The 26,560-nt window shown below is 36.4% G+C and overlaps 1 protein-coding gene across 9 annotated transcripts in view; it reads right to left on the bottom strand.

The window, feature by feature from the left end:
- Window positions 1-26,560, bottom strand: part of RBFOX1 (RNA binding fox-1 homolog 1) — a gene marked incomplete at both ends in the record, with an annotated part of 1,320,957 nt that overhangs the window by 171,353 nt on the left and 1,123,044 nt on the right. The window lies entirely within an intron of this gene.

Below are 26,560 nucleotides of genomic sequence, written 5' to 3'. Positions count from 1 at the left end.
TGCTTAGGTCTTGCTTTAGCACTACTGAAATTCTAAATAGGATTTGTTAGTATACTAGCAATTCTCATCCAAATGATCACTTTGTCTAACAGTGTACACTACCTACACAACAGAAATAACCTTCAGACCGTTTTTGTTTCATTTGTGCCATAGAACATCCTGCAAATAATATATTTGAGTATTTGCATATTCTTTCCTTTCCTTCACTTTAAAGACCGGCTGGTCCTGGTCATATAGGCACGGAACAAAGGACTCCAGAATTTTCAGACTGTTTCTGGCACTGATCCACTGCGCTGCCAAGAGCGCATCCCTGCTTTCTTCTCCTTGAAGAAACAGAGATTAGATTGGTCACCTACATCTCTGTCATGTACGTTGTCAGGATTACAACTCCTAAAGTGCTTTGAAGATTAAAATTCTGCTAATTTAGTTTTTCTTTCACATACACTCCAAAGATGCTGTTCTCTGTCCCCACAGAAGAAATTTTATCTTATACGTGAACAGGCTAAGATCTTTCTCCAGTGAAAGCTCAGTAAAACACACCGGTTTATTCACATCAGACTCTGTTCAATACTCCTTTCTACTTTATCTTCATATGCCCAGTATGTCACCTTAATTAGTCCGGGAGAATATAATAGAATAGAACATCAGATGTAGATCTCCAAGCATACTCCTTAAAATCATATTTTGGACTGCCTGAACAAACACCATCATCTGTATGAACTTCTGTGGTTTTGAAAGTCACAACAGCAGAAGGAAAAGTTACAGGAATGGATATTTTAAAATCTACCTCATCTTCCCTACCTCAGAACCATAAGCTACATCCAGCGGTTGAGAGTTAAAAGAGCAAAAAAGGACACCCTCAACCTCTGTGAGTTTACAAAAGTACATTCGCTTTAATATGTTCACTCTCCATGTCAAACACATCCCTTTAAAAGAATTTCATACCATGCATTGCATTCAAAATTGCAAATCTAAAGTATCTGATAACATTTAATGGCCTCTAGGTATAATCAGCATAAAACCAGCATAAAAGAGACTCAATATGCATATGAAATGTTTAAACCAAATGTGATGGAACCTCATGGGGAATTCTGCCGCACATGCTGTCCTTTCTTCTAGGAGGTCCTTCAGCTGTCTATCTTCACTGTCCTTGTAGGGGGTACAGCAAAACGACATGGAAAAGAAAAGAAACCTAAGCATCGGCATGATGCAGCAGTGTTTAACCACTGTTTCAATGAAGCAAGCTTTGATCACTTCCGAGGAAAAAGCAATGACCTGTCCTTTAAGGAGAACACTTTCTCTTTTGATCTGTATGTTGCACTCATTTAAACTGAATTCCAAGTACTAGTGTCTTATTTAATACTTAGTTATAAAAATATCATATAAACAGATAAAAATTCATGACACTCAAGAAATCTCCCCTCCATTTATTTTATATTAGCAGCGGTATTCAGTTGGTAACTTTGAAAGATGTCAGAAGTAGGTTCTAATGTACTACAAAATTTGCACTAGTAAGTAGCAAGCACTGTATATATCAGCTAAATATAACCATGCTCTTTATCTATTATTTATACTCTAAATACCATATCTGCCAAGGCAAAAGCAGAAGTGCCCGATCGTCATTTATGCATTTGTCCCAGTATAATATTAACTATCCATGTAAACGATATATAGCTACAATGTACAGAAAACTACAAAGCTAAATTTGAGTACATAAAAGCAGAGGTTGTATCGGAGTCATCCACAAAACATCTTTTGTAGGTTATTGAAGATAATGACACCCCCAGTTGATTAATATATGTCCATTAAGAACTGGACGAAAATCTGCCTATTTATTGCATTTCAATTAATTCCCAGTTGCTTAGAATAATTTTAGGTTTCGCAGACCTGGGATAAATTCCAGAAAAGACACATTAACTCTTCCTCCTCAGAACGCAAGTCAAGAAACCTCCTCTAGGACAGGATTTGGGACAATTTAAAATAGTGATCATTGATATCAAAGTTACATAATCCTAAAAATAGATTCATTCTTAAAAAAGTAAAAATTCCTTTAATATTTCATGACCTACAGCTATTACAACTGAAGTAACAGACATCTGGACTTAAGATAATGATTCAAATTTTCCTGAAAATCACCTTCTTTAGATCCCTGAGGATTATTCTACCTAACATTGAGAAGACTGGGATTCCAAATTCAGATTCTAAATTGAAAAAACTTCTGAATTTTTCCATTGCTTGGGTGCAAGGTTATAGTCTGCATCCATGCCTATCCTAAAATATTTAAACTGATCTCTACAGAAGATACTATCCTTTTCTTCTTCTTAGGCACAGATTCAGTACTATTACATTTAGATGTTAGATGCAAGTTAAGAAGTGACGGGAAACTGCACAATAAATTTATTCTGATTATAACAACAAACAGATGAAAATGCCATTAGGGTTAAACCTAAATTACTTATTCCTCATTTTTGCTAGGCTGAACTGACAATTTTTAGCCTGCTTTACCCAAGATAGAATAATTCCCATATGACACTGAACAAACTGGAGCTAGCTTGCTCCTACACCAATTCCTTTTCGTCTTAAGGTTGCCACCTGGAAACGAACTCTTGAAATTGTTACATATTAATTTGTATAATTTCCAAGATCTTCCTCACCTTAGTTCTATAGAAGGCACCTGACTTAAGAATTACATTCTCTTTCCCACTTGGCCACCTTTACATTTCCTACAATGACCCGGTGCTTTATTTCAACATGTAAAAGGTTAGCCTTTTAAATTTGTATCAGCACTGCTAAAATAAGTTCCTCTATAAATTCACCTGGATTTGCCTTTTGTTCTCAGTAGTAATTGCCTGTTGTTTCATCTCATATCTAATACTCTAGGATTTCTAGACAAGCAAGATTTTTATGCATCTTTAGTATCAGACAGTTTAAAACTCTTCTGTAATATCAGTTACATTCTCCATGCAGTAGCATTGACCTGTTGAAAACATTTGTTGCACAGCTGTTCTTTGTTATTATTTAGGGGCCCGAATAAAGACAAAACCGAAAGTTCCCCACTCTTGTATTTGATAGGTACCAGCAGCAAATGAAAGGGCAGTTGTTTGGACTAAAAGCCTTCAAACCCCAGCAATGTTTTATGAACTCACTGAACACTGAAAAGGGAGCACAACAAAAGGGCTCACCTACCGCAATTTAATAAAGAGTTGACAGCATTAAGATGTAGCCATTTCCACTGCTCAGGATATACTTTCAGTATTACCACGCGTTAACCAAAAAACCCCAAAATTTCATTTTGCAGTTTTGAACCTGTTCCCAGTGCATGTGAACTTCTGAACAAAAATTTAATCTCTTCATAACTGTCTTAACAATACCATAACTAAAAGAGCAAGTTAGTGCTAACTGAAAGCAATATGTAAAATCTTGACTGTGTCAAAGCAAAGGCCACAAGATGAAACAAAAGGAAGGAAGGTGAAAGGTTCAACTCAAAAAACAAATAGTTCAAATATTTTGAGATGGCCAGAAAGACTCTAAAAATCAGATAAAGATAGTTGGAATGTAATTAATGGCTTTAGACCCCGTGATCCGTCTGATCTACGGCCTCACGTCTGATTTTGAAAAGGAGCTACAAGTATGGTAGTTAATTTTAGAAGACACGTATACTCCTGGCTGGGTACCTGGACACTGGATGACTTTCATTTTTGAAAACCGCAGATTTCACTGTTAGTAAATTCAGAGCATTTCATAAATTTGTAGCACAACTTTAGGACTGATGGTACTTCAATACTAGAGGGAAGCAAATTTAACCACAAGTGATGAAAGAAAAAAACCTACCACTTCTCCCCCTAGTCATCCTCACTATTACAGCACGGAGCATATTAGCATCTTGCTACATCAAAAACGATAAAATACTTGAGGCACTTAGCCCATTGGCAAACTATGCTTGGGGACTTCCAGATGAATGACTTGTATCTGTGTTTACAGCCTTTCAGCAGAGTGCTCACCGTTTACTCTGGAATTAATCCAGGTCCATAAAACTAGTGATACATCAACATAACAGATGTGCTTAAGTGACTATGCATTATAAGGTGATTTGCTTTGGTTACAAAACTTCAGTAACTGGCTTTAAGTTGCTTTTGACCGTAACCCATCAGCACCTACTGTATTAATTACTGTTAGCGGACTGGTAATCTCTAGTTTGAAGGACTTCATAATTTCCCTGTTTGGCTTTCAAAAGTATCTAGACTGATAAAAGTATTAGAACTAGGACATTATGCTCCACCTCTTGTCATAAATCTATTAATTTATCCCTATAATATCACAATGCTGAAAACAGTTTAACTCGTGGTCATCTCGTGCTTCCACAATGCTGCAGTATAAATGTAATCAGTTTCTTTATCTTCGGGACACAGAATCGAGGTGAAAACGATGAAGCCAAGGGAGTGCTAGTGCTTGCTCTCTAAAGGATCTACTCAGCAAATAAAACACAAGCTTTGTTTAACAACTGTTAATCTATTTGGCTTTGGAGATTTTGTTAAGAGGTCTTTTTCAGTATTATCTACTTTTCTAATCAATTTGTGACTTTCTGGCTACTGTGACTTAACTATGAATGCTTGGATTGAACATTTGTGAAACATGTCAGAGTTGTTTCTCCTTCTCCATTTGACTCTGACAGAACTCTTTCAGAGAAGGTGGTATGAACTGTCACATGTTAAATACAAAAAAAATCTATTTTAAAATGCTTTTTCTTCTTTCTTTGATGCTCTCTATTGTGAAACTTTTATAATGTTGATCATAGAGAACTTCTTTCTTCAAAGCTAATAATGTTATTGAATTGATAGTGGAAGCTAGAACTTCAGGCTGGAGACTGAAATGTCCTAAGGAGCGCCCTGAAAATTTTTTGCTCTCCAGTTTGAAAGGTCTGTCTGTATGATCTCCTGTCATAGCCAGCAAAGACCCTGACTGTATTTTTCATGACATGTAAGTTTACAGGCTTGGCATGGAAACAGGTCTCCACATAGAGTTCTGTAACGCTATAGACAAGTTGTCTTAATCTCTATTCATTTTTAAAATGGTACAGTAGAAACACTGTGGGTTTCATTATGTGGAATAACAAGGTGTTAGATGGAAGCAAGTCTCCCATAAACCACACAGTATGGTTTGAGGTTTCACAAACTATTAGGCTGTTTTGGCAGGGGCATTGGACTAGATGCTCTCTGAAGGTCCCTTCCAACCCCTACCATTCGGTCATTCTGTAGGGCCAGAAGCTAAATTTTACTTGTGAAACCTTAGGATACCTAAGCCCTCAATATAAATATACGCATTTTGAAGTTATACATATTTGTATTAAATTGTCAAACCACATTGTTACTCTAAGTATAATATTCCTGAAATGCCTTTACAAAGCCAGCTGGAAACCTTGACATTTCATCCATATTGTTATTTATATACATATTTACTGCTGCCACCTGCTTGTAACTTGGCTCATATCATGAAGCAGTACATTTCCCTTGTTTCATTATACTTTGACATTTCACTATAACTACATAGCTGCCCATTTCTCAGTTTCCAATTGCTCTGCAGCCGCTCTTGAATTATATTGGCTTAGTAATAGAATAAAGATCTTTCTCCATGGTAGTACTAGCCTCTTTTTTTCATACCCAGATGGTACAAATCGCTGCTGGCACATGTAACAATTATAGCACAGCTTCTGCTGCTTAAATGAACCCCCATAAACCCCACAGAGTTAGATTAGATTAGGGAATTGGGAGGTGAGGAGGAGGTCTGGCCAGTGGTCTCAGCTGAACAAGATAAGTATTTGGTACAGCCTGCGTATGGCTGTGATGGAGTATATAGCATGCCTACAGTGTACTGCTCAGTGAGCCTGGTCGAAGGAAGAAAGGAAAATTAGCTAATAAAGTCAATAAACCTAATTTCATTATCGCTATTACAACACCCATTTCTACTATTATTCAAATAACCGAGTTATCTGAATACCTCGTGACGTCTCATAAAACTGACACCTTCCAAGGAATAATGCCGGAAACAGCAGTCATCAAGAGAAACTCAGATCCGTAACTCAAATTTACCTATGTTCTTGCTCCACTCAGACTATCAAGTCAATCAACGAGCTTTTTAATATTCCTGAAGGAGGCCGATGACCACTATCAATCCCTTGAGACACTAAAAATACATATAAACTTCCAGTTCCTCTGTGCATTTCTCTGAGTAGAAACACCAGCAACTCAGCGTAGCGTAATGGGATTAACTGAAGAGGTCCTGTGAGAACACTGAACTAAGCTGGTTTGGAGGAGAAAAACTCACTCTGGGCCAATCTACTTGATATACAAGCAATGTTTCTATGTTGTCAGTCCAAGAGCTTGTCGTGAGCCATTCTAAAAGTACAAAAGAAAACCACAGCATGAAATTCTTAAATGTGAAATAAATCTTTTATGACTTCACCAAAGTTTATTGCTTTAAATTTAATACAAGCTAGAACACAACCTTGCACACATATGTATTTATTTTATCAAGTAATTTTAAGAAAATCCTCTAGGCGTGCAGAATTTAAAAAAAATATTAAAACTGGGAGACAAAATATATGAAAGAAGGATAATAAATATATTGAAAATTACTGTAAGACCACGTACATTTGGCATTCATATAGGTCATACAAAATAATTTCACGTGTTTTTAAGAAAGCACCTGGTCTACCTTTTCTTCAACTCTGTCCTGATCAGAAGAACAGAGGAAGTCTTGTTGTGCACCTGCAAGGCCAATGGGTACAGACTTACTGCAGCAAGGGAGTAAAGTTAGGAATTTACCCTCATTTTTCCAGTCCCCAACTTAACACATAAAGGGTTAGTTTTTCCTGCCGATTGAAAAGAAAGTTCATCAAAAAGCCAAAACTAAATCTACTTAGTTCTTTGAATGAAAAATCATTGCCTTATATTGCACCCCTAAACCAATTACATTATGGTAACTTACAGAAACCCATACTTTTTATTGTTAAAATTAGTTTAAGAATGGACTACAATAACTAGAACTGTATGCAAAGTACTAATTTCTCCTACTGTCTTGATGACAGCTACATCTCGGGACAGAATGGGAAAAGACAATGACTATTCATATCTCACAAGGCACAAATGGAAAACCAAAACATAGAAAACTCAAGCAATTGGAGAAAACAATCTCCAGTTTGTCAACCTGGTTCCTATCTTAGGTGGGAATAAGCAAACCCATCCTCATTCATTATCAAGATAATGGCCAGGTTTCAAAAAACCAGCTTAGTTTCTAGTTTCTGTTTAGGACCTGGAAAAGTAAACTTTTTTTAAAAGTACCAGGATCCTTCACAATCATCAACTCTTCTGAAAATTTGGCTATTTATTTTAGTATCTAAATTTGGCTTTACAAAAACTCTTAAGGAAGATAAGAGGATTACTTTTTGGTACTGAAAATAACAGGGTATGACCCATATCACTAGTGACAAAAGCTTCAACAAAAGCTTCACGTACATTCTTCCTGATGAAACCGCAGATTCTGGAATGAAAAACTGATACACATCCGCCCAAAATGAACCCCACAGATCTCAGGAAAAACACAAATACTTAGGAACAATCTACCCCAGTAAGGGAATACAAACTTGTCCGTCTCACATGCACATGCACGCGCTACTGAAAGCAATGGGAATCTATCAACATTGTGACTATGAATCTACATGTATGAAATTAAGCAACGATGCAACTAGAATGAACACACCATCAAAGTTGCTTCCCTTCTTTAATCAACCCCTCCAAAATGCAAACGAAGAACTTTTTTTCCTTGAAGTATGGTTACAGTCTATGTCCTTCAGAGCAGCTGACATTATGCTCCCCTGTGCTTATGATCTTTACTGTCTGGACTGACTAATAGCAAGTAATTGAAAACACTGAGAAAATTACAGTAACCAAAATTACCAATAGAAGCTTATTATTTTTGTCTTCTTCAGAAATCACTTGACCAGCAGAAAAGCTAACTTTGGATTTTTCTAAAAGAATTTACTTTTGTCTCTGAGGGGTGCGTTACATAAATCTGTGACGACACCTATCTCTCCCTGCTGTTTTGCTTTTGAACTAGAGAAAATTTAAAAGAACTTTATTCCTACAAGGCTTTTCAAACATTGATTTGGAGACAGAGCTGAAAATTCTACGTTTTAAAATGAGATACAGACTTTCCCTTCACTCAAAGTAGTTATATTATCTATCTGAATGAATAAAAGTGTTCTCCCCAAATCTCCTAAATTTAGTTCCTGTTTGTAGTACTGCATATACGTGGCAAATTCAGCAGAAATTGTTTGGTTTAATTTCTAGCTGTAAGAAAAACAAATGCACATACATCAGGAGGCAAGGAAGAAAGAGCTGTGATAAAACAGGTTGAAGAACTGTAAAGTATTCAGGATATCTGAGGAAGAACAATTAAGCAAAAAAATGTGACCTATTATAATACCTGGAAATAATATTTTTGCAAGTTTGTTACTTGACTTAGGGGCTATAATATGATGGTGACAGCAGAAGGTATACACCATTTATTAAAATCCTATAGAGCAGACCAAAATGAAATATTGCTACTCTTCAAACACATTTTATGAAACGGTGTTCACTAGAATTTTGATAAGAAAAATTGTTTGTGGAGTACTCTGGTATTCCACAAGGAAAACACAACACATTGCTAACACTGGAAAGAAATAATTTCAAATTTTGATTCATGTGTTCATCGTCTCATTTCATTCACGGACCTGCCATTTCTACTACATTTGATACTGTATCAAATGTCCTTTAAGGAGTTCACTTTTAGGAATCTCGTCATTTATTAAAGCTTGTTTTAGTCATGCATAGTGTTTGCAAATATTTTGACTCATTTTCTCCCCTGTAATACTACACAGGTTTACGTTGGCAAGTTCTGCTGTCCTCCCCGCTACTTCTGACAAGCCATTTTAGCCATTCTCTGTACAGCTTTTGCTCAGGTGAACATACTTGATCCTGAATTTTATTTACCTTCTAAAGATCAAGTATTAGAAAAAGAAGTAATGGAGAGTTAGATTAGGAGACAGAAGCAGCAAAAATAAGCATGGGAGAAATGAGTAGCAGCAGGAAAAAAGAAAGAATGAAATTAAAACACAGCAAAGGAAAAATGTTATGTTTTAAGAAACAAAGACCTGACACAACAGAAACATGGCATGCTAAGTCTTGCTCTCACTTATCGTGACTTTCCATTTCCATTAATTAAATACCACAAAGGTAGATTAATATAGATATGAACATGATAATCTTTGAATTCATTGATTAATGTGTTTCTGCTATTTACACTTAAAGAAACGAGAAATTTGTAATGCAACCTTAATCAGTTGCTAAACTTTAAGGAGTAGCATCATTTAAAAAGAATATCTTTGATAATTATTTTAATTTTTATTCCCCACAAGTACATTTTAATTTAGCTTTGTAAACCCCAAACTTACATATTTATCTTCCCTTCATCATGGACCTGTACTTGTATTTTAAAGAAAATGATACAGAAGACAAGGATTCAAACTACACTTAGGGAACAACTTAAAAATTAACTGATCTAAAAAAATACCCATTTTCAAAGACGCTACGTTTTTCCTACACTTTCCTAAGAACACTTACGCAGCGGAAACAAAACTTGTAAACTTCTAGATTTTAATCTAAGACAAACTTTCACACTGTAGCCCGACTGTCAAAAGCAGATGTGAAATTCTCTAGAAGCAGCTGAGGAAAGCAAGGCCTATTTACATCTGTTACACGATCAACATAGGTGCGCTGCAACACGGGTGCCACACATTGAGGAAAAGAACGCTCTTCTACATGTAATAAAGGCTGCTAACATGCATTTTGTAACCACTTAAGAACTAGGAAAACCTTGTTGGATAAGTGAAACCTATGAAATGTTTTTGTTGGTAGTTCCTCATATTAACAATAGATATATTGGCAACATCAAAAAGAATCTCTCAAATTGAAAGAGCCTCAATAAAAATTCTGCTTTACTTCTGGAGCTAGCAAACTGCTAAGAAAACACAAATAGAAATCCATATAATTAAAAATAAAATTGAAATACCAATACAAGTCTTGGAACATAAAAGCATCGAATGATAACAGATTTTTTTTTTAATCCATCTTTGCATTAGAACAAATACAAAGTGGTCCGTGGTAAGCCTTAATGCCCCCCGTATCCACAGTCTGGTTCCGTAAACGACTATACCTGGTTGCAAACACCACCATTCTGTAATCATCCAATAATATATGATGACAGTAATTTTTAGAAAGCATCGTACATTGGTCATTGAGTCCCTGCTCCTGAAAAGCCAAATCTTCCCTTGACACATATGCTACCTTATTTATTCAAGTTTGTCAGTACAACAAGCATGTGGCATGTCTTCTATTAGCTATCAGGTCTTACAATCCCTATTGACAAGACGGACAACAATCCAGTCTTGTAAAAGATTCATGACACAACTTTGCACTCTCTGCTGCTTGCTTTCTCATAAAACCAGTGCAAATCCCATCAAAAATTTAGCAGAACCCCTGCCTCATCTGTTTAGGCCTGAAGCTAGTTGCAGGGACAACTCATTAGGGACAAGCTCATTAAAACTAGCCCTGCAGCAAAAGCAGTTTGCAAGCCTCCGTTATTTTTATTCACTTTCACCTAGCCATTCGAGTTTCTTGTGTTTCCCAGATACAGAGCTTCTAATGATTTTGTACAATAAGCAAGGCTGTTTCCAAGCTCACGCTACACCCAGGGTTCCACAAATGCAGTTCCTTCTGTACACCAAAGCTAACATAGTTCTGTTCAGTTGTAAGGCTTAGATGGTTCTATACCGAAAGGTAGTATCAGAAAACCTAGTGGATTCTCTTCTGATTACATTAGCAAAAGGCACCTATGAGTAACAGCTATCAAACGCATGCTAAAATCCAAAGAGAAATCGAGATGTGCAGGATTAAGACTAGTAGATACATATGCCTGAGAACTCACTCACGTAGGGATGCATTTGGCATTTCATGTGGTAATTTTAGCACCTGAGATACCTAAAATACCCAAGGAGAAAGAAAAAGAAAAAAAAAAAAAAAAAAAAAAAAAAGGAAAAAGGGAGGAAAAAAAAAACAGCAAAGATTTCCTTTCTCCTTCTTAGAGTCTGTGTCATAATAAATATTGATTAAATAAACTAGTTTTTTGTTATATGTTGTTTACCTTTTCTGGCATTCACTAAAGTCCCTACATACAACAATCCTTACTTTTCCTATGAGTGCTAACCTTGCTAATGTCTTCTAAATTACATGTCTGAAGTTATGTACATAAAAAAGTAGCCCAATTTCAAATGCCTACATTCAGACAATAGCATTTGAAAATCATGGTTATCTACAGTTCTGCAGGTTGGTGATCAAAATATCCCGGGGCGATTGCAAAAGCTTCCTTACTTCTGTCCCATAACAAAGAGAACTACAAAGGTCCACTAAGAGTGGATTTCCAGCCCTAGACCTGGGATGACAAAAGCTAGTGAGTGCTACAGCAGTACCTGTTTGCCAGTTTCTGTACAGGGGAGGAGGAAAGCCTCGCTGGGATAGAGTCTCAAAAGGCAATTGCTAAAACTGGTCTTAGAAGAGCTTAATTCTAACAAACGTTACTGTCGCATGCATGGCACAACTATTCAGATACAGCTGTCTGCCCAGATAATGTATTATACATCTGAGGAGCATCTTGCTGAATGTGGGGTACCACTAGAGGAACGCTCTAGACTCGGTGCACGGTCTAATCCTTCTACAGATCGTCTCTTGAAAACCAACCAAATTCTGCTTGCCCAGATAAGCAGTTAAGTCAAGAACGTAAAGTGAAGCAGCCCCTCATCTCACTCCAATCTCAGAGGAGTGTCTTTAAACCTGTATTTTTGCAAGCATGTTAATATTCAATCCTGTATTTCCACCTTGCTTGCACTCTATACACAGCACTACATACAGGATACGTTCTTATTGTCAAGTCCATTCTCTGCTCATCTTATGATGGTGTGTAACAGCCTCCTTCACCTCCATGCCCATCACTCTAAGCAACACAGCATCAAGGCCTACAGCATTTTACAAAGTCAAAATTTAAAAACTGATTATTTTGCTTTCTTTACTTGCGAACAAATATGCACTCAGAGAGTCAAAAGTAATTAATTACTCTGGAAGTATTAATTATTTGGAAGATCACAGGCCAAAACGTGAATTTTAGTCATGATCTGCGACACTGCCAAAGACTACGAAGTCTGTCATGCACAATTTTTCTAACAAAAAGATTACTGCCACAAAAAGTGTTGCACCAATATAATTACTTTACCACATTGTCAAATGCAACGAGCATACAGCACCTCGAGCAACACAGGTAAACTGATGGAGTGTGAAGTTTGCTTCATGCAAAGATTGTTGCCTAATTGCTCGATATACGGTATGACTTACTCTAGCATCAACACAAATGGCAGCACAGATCAACAGTCCTACACACAGTTCTCAGCGGCAGGTTAAGCAAATCAGTCTTTCTTTGCACTAAAATGGCGTAGGACCATTTAATGGGTAGTTTAAGGAACAACTTAGCAAATAGGAAAAGAACAGTACCTTTTTCAATTGTTTTGGTTTTAGTGAAATTTTGACCAGCTCTCCATTCAACAGTCTTCAGTGGGGATTTCAACTAGTTACCTCCTGGAGTATGAGGCACTCACACCACTGAAATAAAATCTTAGTTGAGAAACATTCTCAACCATGTTTTACGCTATGTTTCCTCTGCTTCCCTGCGCAAAGGACAAAAGCCACAACATCATCAACACAGAACAAATACTGAAATGCAAGTTTTCTGAAAAATTAAAATTTAGGGAGTAAGCTATTTAAAATTAAGTGTATAACAACCTTAAAAAAAAAAAAAAACCCTTTATCAAATCCACTAGCACAAGGTTTCAGCATTTCTAAAACATTAAAAGGACCTCATTTATTTTTCTATTAGTCTTTTGTGTCTCTCTTAAAACGGTACCTGAAGGCTGAGAACCTACCTGTCTCATGAAACTTTCTGCAGATATGCAAACTTCAAAAAACATGGATTTGTAAAGAAAACAATGACAAAACAAATGCCTTCACAGTGAGAACAGCACCATTACTTTTCTCTTTTAAATACCAATAAATCTTATCATAGGAGAAGCTTAGCAACACAAAGACTGAAATTCAAATGCTTTAAAATATAACTAAGTAGACATTTAATAACGCTAGCTTCTTGGTTTTTAGACAAATATTGTAAAGTCATATTTAAGCTTTCTTATACCTTTTCAAAGGCACCTTAGATATCATTCTGCTTTTACATTTACATATATAGCGTAAGAGGACTAGAATACAACTAGTTACCACATTACCTCTTTTTTTTCTAAACTGTTTTCTTAGAAAAACACACAATTTTCTCAGATTCCAAGTAAACTATAAAATATAAGCAAATTCAACGTAGAGCATTTAGAATGAATAAGAATGTGTCATATATGTCAGTTACTGTGTGGGGAAAAAATTGAAAACAAATAGATATGAAAAAGTTTCATGACTGCAATATTGAGTGTTAATAGTACAGTATCAATAAAACTGAAAGATGTAAATTGGTAATTTTGGATTAAGCAAAGTTACTTGTCACTAGTTATTAAGTATTGCTCCAGGTGAACTTGCTCTAAGGCACTAACATATTTACAAATATCGCGACATCTTTTCCTGAAGACACTGGAAACGCACCGGTGCTATTAGACAGGAATTTCGCGTGCGTCCTCTAAGCAAAAATGCAATGACTTCATTGAGCTTCATTAGTAACACAACTTTCCCTTATTAAAAATTCCAAACAAACAGGTGCTTCACACTAGGTCTACTTCTAAAATTGCTTTCTTTTTATTCTCAGGGATACATCAAGAGCTGAGGGAGAATTCATGCAGTATAGATCAGTCAGGCATTGACAGCACATCACACTTTGACAAGCTGCTTGGCTCTGTTTAAAGTCTAAGTTAGGCCTTGGCCCATCAAGGCCATGGCTATTGAATTATTGACAGCCTCTCACTGTGATGCAAAGGGAAGGAGTGCTATAGCCTCAGTTCAATAAAGATGAAATGGAAACCCTCTCTGAAGCTTACTTTAGCACGTTAAAGGAGTTTTAATGGTCTTGTTTAAAATTCAGTAAGAGAATGCATTAGACTGATTATATTTTCACCAGCTAAACAAAAAGTTTGGGATGCTGTGGAGATTATAAATGAGAGGAAAACTATGCAAAAGTACGAACTGGATCTACACCAAGAAGTCCACTAATGTTTCAAACTCATTTCAAATCATCCAGCTTTACGTACTTAAGAGTTTTTCACCATTCTGGACCATTATACCACGTGCAGTCAAGGGTTAACAATAACATAGGGGTTCATCATCCTAAAATACAGGTCGACTTTCATAATAGTTACTTTTTGCTGATGACATTAAATCTACAAGCCAACACAACAGCCAGTCCCTGTTTACAAACTATCATCCGCATTAGTTCTAGTTCTATATCTCTTTTCCTTTCCAGCTATCAAAAGTGAAGTAAAGGGGTGTCGGTAAGTAACTGGCTACCCAAGGTCTGGCTGGTTTGTTTGTTTGTTCTCCCAACAGAACTCTTCTACAGAGCACACCACCATTCTTCCACAAGTAGGTGATTAACATTAACAATTCTGATCTTCTTACATAATCTCTTTTCTTCTTCAAATTTATACCTGCCAAGCTTTACTTGTGTTTTAATAGCTGATGTCAGACAAGCAACAAGCAGAAAGTTCCATCTCAGGACTATAATTTTAAATACAATAAGACTCACATCAACTGTCGCATAGACATGTGGAAAATTATTCCACATGGACTTCTAAAGTGCATCCTAAAAGCTTCAAAGAAAGAGTACATTTTTAAAAGAGTTTAAATTGATGATCGGAGCCGGGGGGGGGGGGGGGGGGGAGAAGGAGGGGAGGATGGGGTGGAGGTGGGGGTTAAGCAATTTGCCTAATGTGACCCTATACTCATTTCTCCAACATCACTTCCAATATGCTGCCTCCCGTCAAATCAACAAAGAGAGCCTAACAGCACATCTAAATTTGTGTTCATTTGCCTTCTGCAGGATTATCTTTGCCACGTCAAGCATTATAAGTAAATCAAAGATGCTTCTCAGGGGCTGTAAGAGTAGGGCTAATCTCCAGACAAATATTTAGAAGGCAGCTTAGCCTGTTCTGGCTTTAATCGTTTCCAACTGATTTGACTTATTCTAATTACAGCCTTTATGTTATAAAAGCCATTTTTATGTTGCCGAGGAGCAGTTTCACTGCAAATACATGAAATTTTGCTGAGTTTCTGTTCCCATGTCGATTATGGAAATGGTACTCTACAGCTTTCCTCTAATTAGAAAAACACACTGCATAGAGCCTCAACAATTTTTAACATTAATAACAGAGTGACAGTGTCCTTTTGTGTGTCTTTAAATAATTTCTCAAAATATGACACCACAAAGCCACTGTATCCCACTTGGGTATCATACTAGGAACAATTTTCACATTTTTGCATATTATATTTATTCAAACACAGAACAGCATCTTTGAAGAAGCTGTTTAGTAATTTAACCTAACAGAGTAAGATAATTAAACTTCTGGATAGTTTATGGTGAGGTGCTTTCCAAGCCCGTGAACTTGGAAAATTCAAACACTCATACACAAAGCAAATTAAACATATCCTTTGACAAATCAGACGGCACAGCTATTTGTTACTTTTAGTACTCACTTACCATGCTATCATTCCGCATAACGAACAGACGGCTGAGATAATACAGTTTTGCTCTTCATCAACTCACAGAATTTTCTTGCTGTTTAATGGAAATCTAACTGTGTTACCCGAATGCTGTGGACAGTAGAAATCAAGGCGGAAGAGTCACGGAACACGTAGCATATGTCCATTCCAACTTCAATACATTACTAAATAATACTTCCCTTTAACAGAAAAGACTTTTTCATTTATTGTCAAAGCTGATCCCAGAAAAAGTAGTTTTGATGAAATATAACTAAGGCATTTGATACTATTTATTATTTCTGCTATGACTCCATGTAACAGACAACTCGAAACATTACTGCCTTCCTATCTCTGCGCAGAAAGAATCAACATTAATATCTTGATGAGAAAAACAAATAGGAGATTAAAGCACTAAAAGCTGGTATGATCTTTTTACATACAGAAAAGATGCTCTGGGAGTCAAAACAGAAGGAAAAGGCAACTCTTAAGTTTCTACGTGGGACATATATGCTTACAAAAAATATGCACGTCACTTTGAATACTGCCACTGGTCAAACTAAGCTGCTACAGACTATAATGTATTTTGCAAATAACAGGACACTAAGCAGAACAGACTCCCAGAAGGTATTTACAGCATGACCTCTGATGGATCTATGAAATAACAGGTAGCACTATCACACAATTTTGCATACTTCTGTGACGATAATGTCTCCGAGCTCCTTTCACATCTCCAAAAAGACTGGATTTGTTGACACAATCCTGTTAGGTGTCACCAAAAAACACTTGCATGTCCCCATTTGCTAAATGGAGGACATAAATTACTCAGGCACTTTTAATTGCATTATTATTATAGAGACTTGCTCTGTAATAGTGTATTTTCTTTTTCTTTCTCTTTTTGTAAAAACTAAACCTGTACTACTAATAAATCTTTGATTAGACTTACGATTTCAATTACATTAGTAATAAATTCTTGGGTTTATGTGCAAGTCGCTCATCCTGTTTGTCCATAACTAGATTTTGAGTGTAAAATTGGTGAAGAATCTGGAAAGAAAGCAAAAGTACATGACATTCCTCAAAAAAACTTTCCAACCTCCTACACTGTTTAACTTACAGACGTCCTGAGAGGAACGCATGCTCTGTGCATTTAGTAACCCTTGCTGTTTTTATCTTGAGTTTTGAAATGTTAGAAATAAGCCTGATTAAAACACTGCAGTGAAGCAGCCAGGAGCAGAAGGCTGTCATTATTATGTTTCTGAAGTGGATATAAGTTTTATATGTTTTCGAGCAATAAGACAGCTGGTGGTGCAAATATTTTTTTATACAAGCTACGGTATATACTGTCACACTACTGGAATAAGTCATATTGAGCTTCAGACACACTCACTACTGAGGCATACAATCTCCTGTGGGTGTTTCCCACAATCCCCTGAGATTACCTCTCTCCTAGACTGAGTGTCAGCCAGCTGGTGTATCAGGAATACTTCAGATGGATTTTTGAGTTCATGATGGCTCTCGGAAGCCAAAAGACTTTTCCTAATGCACTGTGTAGATCCAACACAAGTATCTTTTTTTTATTTCTCAACTGCACATCCTCACTGCATTGTCCATTTGTAGCACGTATAAACTGTATTACATTGTCTGCCATCTAGGTTTAGTGTAAAAACATTCAGGAACAGAAAATTAAAAACATGACTACTTGTTTACTTGAAATATCATTCACTGGGCACATGTTGCACCAGTTCTCCAAAGATTGTTGGCTCTGTTTGCAAACCAAGTTTATTTTGGTTTAGATCAACACATTTCTCATGTGGCTGTTACTCCGGCTATTCAAGAGACTTCTATTCAGCCCATCACAGAAGCAAAACCTCTTCCTATCAATCTTACAGATGAATGTTCAAAATACACCCGCAAAGTTCTGCTATCTTTAGGTAGCCCTCAAAGGATGAGGCTGAAAAACAATCTTTGCCCATAACTATCACTCTGCCAAATCCCTAAAATTTCCCCCAATAAAAAAGGTAACTATAAAAGTTCCTCGGGAAAGCAACAAAACTGATGTAAGAGAAGGCAAAAATGCTTACTTTTTACTATTCTATATAAAGAAGCATATATAATATTAGAATCACTGAAACCAAGTAACTTTTTCAAGGTATGAAAGAAAAGACAGCAAGCATTTTCAGATGCGATTATCTCCCACTTTGATATCATAGTGCAATCTGGTGTCTTCTATTGTAAAGAAAGAGACTCATCGCTGTCAGGAAATTGAGATCTTGACACATCTGTGAACAAAATTATTAGCATAGCCATGCTGACTGTACGAATGTGTCTGTTTTCTTAGACCAGTTCTTCCCAAGGTAACCCCTGCTTAACAATACATTGTGTCTGGGACTTCTTAATGAAGTAAAATTCTAAGCAGTAAATATGTGTTTCCCCCTCTCTCTTCGACACTGAAGAGCAAACAGGCTGTGTGTCCACCTGTCAGGGAAGAGGTAAAAATGGATTGTCAGATAGGAAAAGTTAGTGAACTGTGGGTCTTACATATATGAAAATTCAAAAGTCATAAAAGCATTTAGATGTTTTAGGAGAAAGAGCTTCGCAAGGAGCAGAGTGGCTGAAGTTGATAAACAGTTACACTTTTTAAAAGAAAAAACTTCCAGATAGCATGCAGACATTACATTTTACAGTTTACATCAATGTCTGCGTGCAGAGGATTAAGATAAAAATCTTTACAAAAGGCACATTATCTCTGATCTACTTACTACTTGGTCTTTGCCCCTGAAACATCTGACACCGGTCAGTTTTGAGGAAGAATGCTCGACCAAAGAACAACAGATACACCCTAAAATATTAGCAATGGGGTCGCTACCATTTAACATTAAAGAACTAATTCCCAACAAAAAAGTGCCATAAACTTTCGAGTTTTTAAAGTATACCATAACATTCAAATAAGAAAAATATTCTTAACACTCTGTAGGAGCTTCTTATAAAGCTGAATAATGTTTTAGAGCAAATCAGTCACCAAAATAAGTTCTGCCTTAGATTGTCAATGTTCCTCGCTTATATAGGGTTTGGGTTTTATTTTTACATATACCCATTTCTGTAAGCAAACCACAGACGATTTCAGGAACAAGAAAGAACCAACTGAATAATGTACTCAATTCTGCACCCTAACTTATTTAAATGAAAAAAAAAAAAAAAAAAAAGAGTAAGCATTTAGTGCTATTGAAAAAAAAACAACACCAAACCCCACAAGCAACCAAACAAAAACCCCTCATATGCTAACAGCTGGATTAGAAAGCTTCACGCCTGAGACTCCATTTCCATAGCACAGGCCATTGCCCAAACACATCATGTTTGCCATTTAAGTAAGAAAGGACTTAGAACGTCCCATACAGGACTTTTGAGGTTCCAAATGCAGTTCTGAGCTGTCCCGATTCGAATTTATACTAGCACAGGATGTATTTTTAAATATTTTGTACGGTCACAGGGAACATCAGAACATTCCTGCAACTACCCAATTCCTTATTCTTCTTTGTCTTCTTTCCTTTCTCTAATAATGCCACAGTTCAGTGACAAGATTGCAGAAGAGGAGACTGTTTCCAAAAGTTGGTAGCAGCTTTGCAGCTTCTAATGGCCCACACTGACCTCTGCAGTGCCCTCTCACGTGTACTGACCCAAATCTGTGCATGAATATGGGTGAACAAGGCTGGTAATCTGACTTAGGCTAAATTAACCCGAAGCTTCATTTGGTTAGCTTCACCCAGATGAGTTTCACGAATTGGCTCAATGAATAGCTGCAGAAACACACGGGTCCAAGGAAGGGCAGGACTTCCTTATTCATTCGCAGTGAGGTGCGTGAGGTCTGGAGCCATATTTTCCCACCCTCCGTCAGAAGCAACCCTCTACCCAGGAGAGTAACGGGAGGCACAAAAGAAGAAGATTCAATCAGCCTTTTGCTGATTGTCCTCTGTAGACTACAGACAGAAAAGTTGCCAGAAATGCTGTGGTTTGCTATAATTTTTAATATCACAGAATCACAGAATCATCAGAGTTGGAAGGGACCTCTAGAGATCATCTAATCCAACTCCCCTGCCAAAGCAGGATTGCCCAGAGCACATTACTCAGGACTGCATCCAGGCGGGTCTTGAAAATCTCCAGGGAAGGGGACTCCACAACCTCCCTGGGCAGCCTGTTCCAGTGCTCAAAAAAGCGGGAATTCTCTACAAGTTCATTATAAAAATTCCACAATATCAGTCAAAATATCAGCCTTAATTATTCAGAGATGTATCATACAATTTCTTTTTATCATTTAAGCCTGCCCTCGCTCCCCACCCCTAAAATTGTGGTAACATGAATGTTACAGACCTGACTTTGCTGAAGTACAGTCTGGGCCTCAATAACAGAACTGCTCATTGCACTGTGTTTTTTAAAAGCCTTTTGAAATGAGACTCTAAAAATACCAGACAACCAAGTCCAATCTGGTACACCAAAGGACAATTAAATGACAATTAAAAGAAAAAGAAGCACAAGTAAATACTCTGTACTAGTCACTGTGTGATGTTCTATGTCTGTAGTACTCATGATACTTCATTACAACACAACTCAATTTTACCCTTAGAGACCAAACTGAATTTTCTCCTGTAGAAATTATCAAAGCAGGCTTTTCCCTCCTTACCAATTTCCACATTTTTATCTTAAAATCACAGACTAGGCAAACAGGACATCAGAATGGTATTTAAACAGGCACTGTGAAGCAAAGAACCGCACTTTGAAGGAACCAGAACATCAATGTGCTAACAGATGATTCACTGAAAGACACGGAAAAGGAACTGCATGCCAATACCATACATCTCAGGAACTTGGAGTGTCTGCAACCATAAATAGAGCTGTGCTTCGTTTATGATTCACTGTGGTTCTGGACACGTAGTGTAGGTGCATTCTGAAAAACTCAGCATTCCTTGTCCCTTTCTATTTGATGCACCTGGGTTTTCCTTCCAGAGACAGCTGAAGAGGAGACTGTATGCACAGAGTTTTTATCTTGACAGACTTACAATGTGTCCTGAGCATTTACTTGGAATTGGAAATCACTTCTAGCCACAACCTAAACGCGGGATACCACAGCACGCCCCAGGAGAAATGCTGTATTACATTAGACTAGGTAGGGCATGAAAGACTTTGAGGATGAAAGAATAAAATCCCACGCTGTCCACCTTTACAATTCACTGCTATGTACACTAGAGCAAGCTGTTAATATTAAAAAATCTGAATGCATTCAGATTTCATCCACCTCACTATTCTTCTCACCTTAACTAACACCGCTAATAGTCCTGTTCCATTCAGGCAGTGATTTTGTGCACTTACAGATATCTGTATAGGCTTTGTACGTTTCTGGGCTGCAATCACCAACTAAAAACTGTTTTACCTTTCTGCTACAACCCTCCATTACCTCAAGCCCTCCAAAAACGAAAAGACAGGCAGAAAAGTTTAACAAAGTTACAAAGTAAGTCTATTAATATGATATAGAAATCTACTTTTTAATTAAATCCCTTATCTTTAAGTTATTTAAAATACAAAAATAATGCTTTTTCCTATCACAATTAAGAGCTTCCATGACTAAAAATAGGTTTTGCCTGCATAACTCTGGAAATTTAAAATTCCAGCAGCGCTTCAGAAGAATTGAAGAGCCTCTTTTCTTTATGAAAACAGCACAGAAGTATAGGAACCAAAAGCTGTTCTTCAGCGTCCTCTAAAAAATGAATTGGCAGTATTTCACCTTACAACCAAGGCACGCTTATTACTTAAATAAACGAAACAGACTTTCAAGTCCTGGATATTAAGCAGTCCTACGGCTCTAGAAGACAGATGCCCTGTCAGGCAGTAGTTTACAGCAATGTGTCTTCTGAAGGGACTACATACATTTTCTATGGTTCTGCATCTAGTACCTTCAAAAAGCATGAAAACCAATTCAGAAATAGTTCTGAAAGGCTTTTTTGCTTATGGCTTTATAGTACTAGAAGCTCAGCAGCTTCTATATAATAGAATTTATGTCATTTTTAATGTTTAGTATTTGCCACAAAGAAAAAAAACCACAAATGAATACACAACAGAAAAGAGTTTATTCATCTGTCTTCCATTACCAACAGAAGAAGATAAATGATAGGAGTTATTACTTGGCTTCTTTATGCAAATTTATGGGATACACTTCTGCAGCCATGTTAAAAATAAGAAACACAATGTAGAATTGAAGACAAAATGTAAGGACTAAAGGATAACACAGTTCCTGATCAAACCGTTTCCTGCAAATTGGGTTCCATTACAGCATTCGGTTCCATCTTGGATTCCCTAACGATCACACCTCATGCTTCCAAGGACTTAACACAAGATAAGAATTTTTGGACTGGCACACCTTATAAACAGGGATGTTTTTTCTGTGTAGTTGACAGCTCCAGACAGGACAACAGCAGCGTGTGAAGTGAAAAATAAGGAACAGTGATTTTGGAGTACTCTGATTTAGACTATTGTTACTGCCCTATCTGCTTTTGCTAGTCCAATGGAGAGGCATAAACACTGGCTCTAGGGTTTTTCCATACTTTGTACTTCTCTTAAATAACAAAAGCCTGCACTTGAAAATAGCATTGTGACACAGAGAAAAAACAAAGTTTATTGGTTTTAGAGAAGAGGTGTGCTTGAAGATGTATCAACAAAATATATGATTGATAAACCTGTGACAAATTCAGAAGCTGGGACACATGTTTTACGATTTCATAACAGATAGATGCATATATTTAGCTATCTATATGTGTGTGTGTACTGCATAGAAAAATAATGTCTCAACAGTCTAAAAGCAGAAAACTCTCCAGTTCCATTTGTTCTTGTCCTGTAGGATCAAATTAAATAGGGAATTGTGTTTACAGGTGACACTTTTGAGGTTTCTGTGTCTCTCAATGGGATGAGCTAGCTCAGTCCAAGCCAACACCTAGCTAATAGTGCTTTCCTACATTTTAGCAGTCTACTTCAAATTGTTAATGCATGTTAAAATATAACTTGCTCATACTATATACTTTAAATCACATAAATTAAAATATATTCACTGAGGTGTTCCTGAAATATATCTTTATCATCAGCAAAAGGTACCTTAAACCAGAAAGGAAATAAAGAAGTTAAGTGATAAACAGAGATTGTCCGGTAAACCGTTAAACAGCTAGAGATGCCACTTGCTCTTGCATCTCAACCAACCAACCAGTTAGGGAGATGTTCTTGTTAACTGCCACCTTTGTATTTTTGCACTTGAACTTGCTATTTTAATTCGGACGGTAACCTTAGTTACAGTCCCCATAATACAAACATACACTCAACTTGTAGCCCAGTGGTAGACTATGTAAAGCCAAGACATTGCGATTAAAACATTACATATATGCACTGTATGTGATGTATGCTATGAATCTTAAAAAAGGACATTTATACACTGACCTCAAAAACCAAACCCAAGTCAGCTTGCTGTTGGGCACTTCTCAAATGGTATATCCCTACAGAGCTCTTTTAAATCCATGACTAGACTTTCTTTAAGGCAAACTAAGTAAAACCATTAAGAACTCTCAATGAAGTAGTAAAGTATAAAACAATGTTATTTTTTCAAAAATAAATTTTATAAAACCCAGAGAACGTAAGCTTCACAGTGAAGATTCGGTATCATACCAACAAAACAATAAATGCCCACTTGACATGTTTCACAGGTGGGTCAAAATAGCAAGTATTTTCAAATTTTCACTCAGGCCCTTCATATTCTTCTTCATTGTAACGAATACTTGGAAAAGTTAACTCTTCATTATCGCCCTTTCATTGGTGCTGTTCTTACTTGTAAACGTATGCCATTATCACTTCAAAAGTATTACATCAGTTACCTGTCACCGGGACTGCAATTAAAGTAATGTTTAGAGAAAGTGGAGTCTATTTGCCTATTGATGCAGGGAGAGAATTCTCTGTAATTTTAATCGGGGTTACGTGCATGTGCTGCTAAAAGATGAGACCTGTTAGTTTCATTATTTTGCTTTCATCTCTGGGTATTCTGCTTTACACTTTTTGTTCTCCAATTTTAAAAATGCTCATTGTGATGTTTTGAAAGGAATACCAAATAACATTAGAATAGCACTAGAAGCTGAACACTGTTATTAGATAAAAGTGGCTCTAATGCATTAGGAGGTGTTGAGTTAATAGGAAAACAGCTTTGATTCACTAGCCTCTGTCTAACATGCCACTACAAGAGAAGTAAAAAGGCAGTGGGCAACTCCCCTCTAATCACCTCCTGTTAGCTGCAACTATAGGCAAATTGCTGGTGAGGATTAAGTGGGGAGACTATCACAGGATCAGTGTCAAGCAGAAAAAAGACTCAATTTGTGAGCAATCATGACTCCCTAATCACTTCTCTAAGAGCTTTAGGAATTACTAACAGTAGCCTTCAGAAGAGTGGACACATCATAAGCACCGACCTACAGAGATAAGGAATCTCTTTTTACCACGAAATATATGATGATGACAGACGGATAGACAGATAGAACAGCTAAGTGTATCGATAATAAAAGAAATGAAAGCTGAAAAAATAAATACTTTGCGTTCAACAATTCTGTACATTCTTCAGATTACTGCGATTATGATATACGTGTGTCAACGTTGTGACTGCAAACTGAGATAAGCTAAGACTTGCGTGGTTTGGAGGCAGTATTAAAAACAAATGTGTCAGTTACAAGGTGAGGAAAATACCCATATTATTTCAATACTGTTCCACATATGAACAGTGAAAGAGATTCTACCCGTTACATACTTTCAAGCAGTTCTTACACTCATGTTACACAATTCCCTGTCAATTTCTTGATTCCCAGTGAAATTACTTCTAGTAAAAAATACAAACAAAACGAAAAATGCAAACATTCACTATTTAATTTGGAGACAGTCTTTTAGGTAACAACTTTATTTTTTATGTATCATAAACCTGCTTTAGATTATAAAATTCAATAAAGACTACAACCACTAGCCCCGTAACACCTGACAGATGTATAATTGTTGGGGTCTAAAAATCCTCACGCTCAATAAATGATGCCATTTTAGAGATCACAAAGTTTTATTCTGCCTTTGTAGTCTGAGTTGCAAGACGGCTGGCTCAACTGCTCAATCAAAAATTACATTTCCTGCTATTGTTTTACATGACCTAATTTCTTAGTATCAAAAAGAACAAATTAATGAATGTTTAGCCATACTAAAAAATAAATAAATAAATGCTGTGTTTCAGCATAAGACATTTTTCAAAGCTCCTAGTAATACACTAGCTAACTGTCAAAATAAGGCATTGCTTGATACAGGTACATCAGGCTATTGCTCACCGAGAGCAGATGAAAACATGTAACACGTGTAAATGTCAGAATGAGACTGGACTCACAAATACATTTACTGTTTTCATGCTTAAGTATGTTTCAGCATTATAGAGGAGCAGTTATATTATAAAAATCAAAACACACCTTTAAATAAAAAATGTATTCCCATCAATATTCTTCTAAGAATAACAACCTACAATAGTTTCAGTGTTTTTGTTGCACTGTATGTCACAGTGTTCATGCATATCAAAACTTGGTATCAGTAACACCAATATAGGGAAAAGGAATAAAAAACAGTTAGGGCTCAGTAATCAATCAATGACAATTCCTTCTACTAATGTACTGATAATCTCACAGGCAATAAAAATAAATGAATAAAAAAGCCAAACAAAAAAGCACTGCCCCCAGTGCATCTCAAACTTGAACTGGAAACAGTATCTTTATAATGAGATTATAAACTGCATTTCGGGAACGAAACCGGTCGTTCCACAGTAAGGTAAGAATTCCTAATAAAAAGTAACTGAAAATTAAGTTACAACATCTGCGCCACGCAGAAAGACATCATTATTTGGAATATTATTAAAACAATACCAAGATACACTGAATACTGAGACTATGTTATACCAGCTTGTTTACAGTATGCATTTTTAAAGACTGAAAAGAAAAAGAGCACCTTAAGTTTATAAAGTATTTGTTTTCAGCTAAACGCTCAAAGACAGATATATGAGATGTATTATATCTCATATATATATATATATTGAAGACAGATATATATATATTTGGGATATGGACTCGATGATCCTTATGGGTCCCTTCCAACTTGAGATATTCTATGATATAATTTGGAGGATGCCTGTACATATACTATCTATGTTGGTATTAGGTAGGAAATCTTTTGTCTTTCTTGTATCAATAGTTTTAAATCACAAGACAAAATACGAATGCACAAATTTAGGGCAAAAATTAAAACCAGTTGCAGTGCGTATGTTATATAAATACAAAATGGTTATATTATACTCCTTGTTTCCTTATCACTTAAGAAGTACTGCATAGGTTAAAAAAAAAAATAAAATAAAAGTACACCAGCCCATCCTACCTTCAGTAAAAACACATGAACAGTGCTTTCTTGATGCATTACCTCATCTGCTCCTTTCACAAACAACAGTACCAATTGTATGTATACATATATATTTATAAAAAGTACTTGGTATTAGTTTAATAACATATAGCTTTTTTAATTTTAATTAACGTGCTTCAAGACATGAAATTCTTGGTATTTCACTGTATTATACAGTGAGTTAACAAAAGCAAATTTCTTAATCCTGCTACATTAATTTGAAATAATAAAATACATTGCACAGTATTCTAACATAA

The sequence above is a fragment of the Vanellus vanellus genome, assembly GCF_965231255.1.
Source record: "Vanellus vanellus genome assembly, chromosome: 14".
NCBI classification, from domain to species: Eukaryota; Metazoa; Chordata; class Aves; order Charadriiformes; family Charadriidae; genus Vanellus; species Vanellus vanellus.
The sequence above is the reverse complement of the archived record's forward strand: the minus strand, read 5'-3'. Positions and strand labels throughout refer to the sequence as shown.